Genomic DNA, 5,345 nt, shown 5'->3' with positions numbered 1-5,345 from the left:
TAATTCAAAAGCTTTTCAAAGTGTTTTTACTAAACCTATTACATGCCAACTAAAATATATCAAGAGCAGACAGGTATGTCATACTGTTACTGATGAGATGACTCTAACTTGATATCTGATGATCTTCTTACTCAGCTGGTATTCCACCTACGCGTGAAATAAACACAGGTTAAGTATTACTTAGTGAGGCATACTTAATCACAAGTAAAATTCTAAACACAAGTTATTTTATTACACATTACATTTCAAGGGATCTTTCAATTCAATAAGTATTCTATAATTTGCATCGCTAGTGCTAATATCATCATTTATCAACCATTATTAAAATCTTTTTGGTTTGTATACCCATTAACAATATAAAAATTCATTTCCTTATTATTAATTTCTTATGTTTACACACATATTTTCTCATACGGAAATTCATACACCTAGTATGAATTTCTTAACATGTTTGCACACAAAGTGCTCAATACGGAAATTCATACACTTAGTATGAATTTCTTAACATTTTAGCACACAAAGTGCCCAATACAGAAATTCATACATTTAGTATGAATTTCTTAACATTTTAGCACACATAGTGCCCAATACAGAAATTCATACACTTAGTATGAATTTCTTAACATTTTAGCACACATAGTGCCCAACATGGAAATTCATACACCTAGTATGAATTTCTTAGCATGTTTGCACACAAAGTGCCCAATGTGGAAATTCATACACTGAGTATGAATTTCTTAACATTTTAGCACACAAAGTGCCCAATATGGAAATTCATACACTTTGTATGAATTTCTTAACATTTTAGCACACGTAGTGCCATTTGGTAATCATCATTCATACATTAATAATTTCTACAACTATACCTATTATAGCATGTACGTACATAATTAAATGCCCTCACTTGGCTCGCCTTGCTTAGATATCCAAAATGGGAAGATGATTACTCCGAAACTTGGCCCTTGCCTTTTGCCTTACTTGACTTGGGCACTTGATTTCGATCTATTCCATATTCATTAAATACATGTATAATATCAATCGTTAGTGTATTTCCTAACAATTATAACTTAAACATTAATCAAAAGTACTTCTTATTAACCTTTCTACAACAATATCAACATAACTTAAAATTTATGGTTCTTTAGTATCGATACCCCTACCATGGTATCAATACTACTATACTATGGTACCGATACCCCCTTCCGGTATCGATACAAATTTTAGATTCGATGTTACCTGGTATCGATACCATGGTATATAGATACCCTTACCATGGTATCGATACTACCATACTATGGTATCGATACCCTCCTATGGTATTGATATCATTTTTGCATTCTGTTTCAAAATGGTATCGATATCTTCCCTTCGATATCGATACTCCCTCTTCGGTATCGATACTGTTTGAATCAGTATCGATACTACTTAATTAATTCATCTCATTTTAGCCTATAGTATCAGTACTGTTCTATCAATACCGATACACATGCCCAGATTTTCCAGTTTTCAGCCCGATACATACCCAAATTTAGCCAATTTCCTCTCATTTACGCCTAACAATACTATGTAACTCTTCTCTACTTAACCATGCTAACTTTCCTTCATTTTGATACTTAAAACATCTAGCATCCCTCACTAGCATTTGATTATAAGAATCACACCAAAATTTCTAACTTGTTTTTACACTCATATAATGCTTCTAATCTTCCATTTACATCTTTGACAAGTCAATTTTACCAATAAACTTCAATAAACATTCATAAATTAACATATAATTATAAAACCCATTTTCTAAAATCTCCTCCATTTCCCTTATCTCATTGTTTTAAACTCATTTAAACCTTCCTCAAGCTTCCATAATATACAAGGCTTCAATAACCAACCAAAAACGAAGAAATAAACTAGTAAATTGAAAACTTACCTTTGAGCTATGGAGGAACTTTACTACAAGGGAAAGAGGAAGAAAAAAAGGAAGAAGACTTTTTGTAACCTAATTCCCTTTTCTCCTTTTCTTCAATACCAAATTAAAAGTACATTTTAAATTCTCTTTCATTTAAAGGACCAAAATGCCCTCTTAGTAATCCATTATCACAATTTAGTCTAAACCATTAATCCTAATCATTCTCATCTTTTATAATTTAATCGAATAAATCCTCCTATTTTTAAATCCTTTCAATAAAGTCCTTAATTCAATATTTGAGGCATTACAGATGGTATTGAAACTTCAAGATAAGAGTAGCCAATTCAAAACCTTCGAGAGGGAGAAGTTTAAAAGAAACCAGAATCAAGACTGATTTCGATATATGATGGTTTGAGACGATTCTCTACAAGAGAAATTGATTTTCAAAAATTTTCTTGAGTATCAAACCTTTGAAGTACTGAAGCAAGTCAACTGTGATTCAATTTTCCCTGAAGAGCATTGAAATAAATCAAAATTTCCAAATCTGATCTCTTATAAAGAGTAGCTGAGCAGATCCCATTTTTAGATTTGATCTTTCTGAAAAATAGTGAAGCAAATCAACTTCGATTCAATCTCCCTAAAGAGTAGCAGATAATAATCCTCTTTCCAGATTTGATATTCTCAAGGAGTAATGAAGCAAATCAACCTAGATTTTTTAACCTGAAGAGTAGCGGGACAGATTGCATTCGACTTACCTTGAAGTTGCAGTGGAGTGGATTAACCTTTAAAGTTATAATCGAAAGAAAATTCTTGTCTATTTATCTTTATCCTATTCTTGCTTACACAATAATGGACAAAGATGAGAAGTTATAGATACTCATTTTCTTTTGAGTTTTTTGTTCGAGCCTTTATATATATTTATTATTTTCTTCAAGTTCAATTACAATACCTCTAATTTTAATGGCCCAACACAACCCAAATGGTCTAAAAGATAATGATAGAAACCCTAAAAACCATTCAGTTCCAACACCATAAGAGGGGTTGCCATGGAGGTCCCCCATGCCACGTCATTCGTACTATGGTATAGAAACTCATGCCCTTGCTTGCTTTGTCCTCTTTGTCATAACAATATCAGATGACAAAGGCCTCAATGCTTAAGGATTTCAAATTTGTATCGAAAGAGGCTTATTACGATCCTTGGATCGGCCACGTCAACAGAGTCAATGGAGAAAAGAGGCTCCTTTCCCCCATCTCATATGTAAAGCAAAAAGAAGCATTTTTTTTTATCAAAGAGGGCTCTTAACCCTCGGATGAAACCACGAAGCCAAGATCAACGAGAAAGATTACACATTTCCCCCCCTCACATGCAAGCAAAAGAACATAAAATTAAAAGGAGGTTCTTTACTTTTTTAGGGGGTACATGTATCAAAGGCAAAAAAATGAAAAGGAAGGATATTTTTTCAACAACCAAAAGGATCATAGAGAGAAAAGAAAAAACTTATAGAGAAACATACAAAAAAAAACCTTACCTTTATCTTCAGAAAATATAATCGTGCTCATTGGAACCAAAAAACCTTCAAAGCTTCGAAAGGTAACTTTTTTGATAAGATATAAGTGTGAAGTCGAGTTTTTTTAGGAAGGGTTTGGTTTTGAGTCATCTGGTTCAAAGAGGGATCGATTTCGGGTTGTTTACACACCATCACCGACAATAAAGATAGAGAAATATGAGATTAGAGAAAAATGAACTTGGAAGGAAAATGTGAACATAACTTGGCTTTCGGGTTTCCTTAAGCCTAATTAAGGCTTAATAAGACCATAATACTCTCTTTTAGAGCTATTATGGGTGGGGCACTATTTTTTTATCATTTGGGCTTATTTTGTAAGGGTTCCGCCCATTTGAAGATTAATACATTTTAGTATTTATTTTGAGGTTTTGTAAATTCTAAATTTAGTCCTTTTATTTTACGCATCTTATTTTATAATCCATGATTCATATTTATATTGATTTCAGGCTTAACTTACATTTGGCGGATATATTGTATGCTCTGATACCACTAAATTTTTGACTCAAACCATAGCTCTGATACCACTAAATGTAACCCTCTAAACCGATGCGGTAACCCGATCCGATCTGGAATGTCACATTAGGGCTACCGGAGCGACCCATAATAAAAATAGCGGAAATTTAAAACTTTTATTAAAACATGTAACTTATAAAATGATTTATCATTATGCAGAAAATAAATAGATTTTTAGACTCGTATATAATACAAAATACAATTGTATGCACCCTAATAACATGTACCATACTCTGTAAGCAACGCCGGAAGAACTCTTTTGCTAATGTTGATAGTTGTACTGGTACAATCTTTTAACCTGAAATGGTGAGTAATAGAGTGAGCTTCGAAAAGCTCAGTAATACAAAACTACAAGATGATGCTGAAGAACGTGCAGATATAAATAAACATATATTTCCTTATTGGTTCAGATATCTACAGATTTCTTTGGCTTAGCTGAGGTCCCATTGATATTTCAAGTATTAACAGATAGTATTCAGTTCTGCTGGAAAATATTTGGGATGTTTAGGTTCAGGAGATCATAATAGGTTTTCTAGTGTGTTCCAAAAAATCATGTAACTTTTCAGATCTTTTTAAAACACATATATATATACCCCCATCCGTCAAGTCCAAAATGTGTAGGTTCCCCAGAACCATACACCCACCGTCAAGTCCAGTAAGGCCCTGAGCACACAGCCGAGGAGCCGGTAAGTAAGGCCCTGAGCAGACAGCCGATGAGCCTCCAGGTATACTTCCTCCAACATTACCCCCCAAATAAAACATGTTCCGTCCGTAAACGGATATATCAAAAATCAAAACATAATCCAGGTCAAGTATCAAATCCAAATCCAGGTCAAGTATTCGATCAGAATCCAGGTCAAGTATCCGATCAGAATCCAGGTCAGGTATTATAATATAAATCAAATCAAAAATCAAGTAAAATATCCAGGTGATTAGGAACACACCAGAATTTACAAAAAATATTCAGAGATACTGGATAATCTTAACAGGTAGAGAAACAAGAATCTTCAGTATACCGATAGGATATCAGAATTTAGAATCACTATTGGAAGAGTTCAATAACTGACAAAATCATCAATTATTCAAAATAAGACTTGAGCTGATCGGGAAGAAATGAAGGTTCAAGACCTTTACAATCTATGTCGATTAATCAATTTATCGAACAACTCCAAATGAATAGCTCCCAAAAACAATACTTATCAACTTGTCAATTCATTAACCTTCTATGGTATTTACTCTTTAATACCAAATATTATTATCCATTGATCATCTTCTAAGTCATCACTGAACAGATCTTAAAGAGACTAACAAATATTTCAATGCTCTTAATTTCATTTCCACGCTTCCACAATATCATGTAATGCTGA

This window comes from Hibiscus syriacus, unplaced genomic scaffold (genome assembly GCF_006381635.1).
Source record: "Hibiscus syriacus cultivar Baekdansim isolate YM2019G1 unplaced genomic scaffold, ASM638163v2 tig00109949_pilon, whole genome shotgun sequence".
NCBI lineage: Eukaryota > Viridiplantae > Streptophyta > Magnoliopsida > Malvales > Malvaceae > Hibiscus > Hibiscus syriacus.
This window is presented reverse-complemented; position numbering follows the sequence as displayed.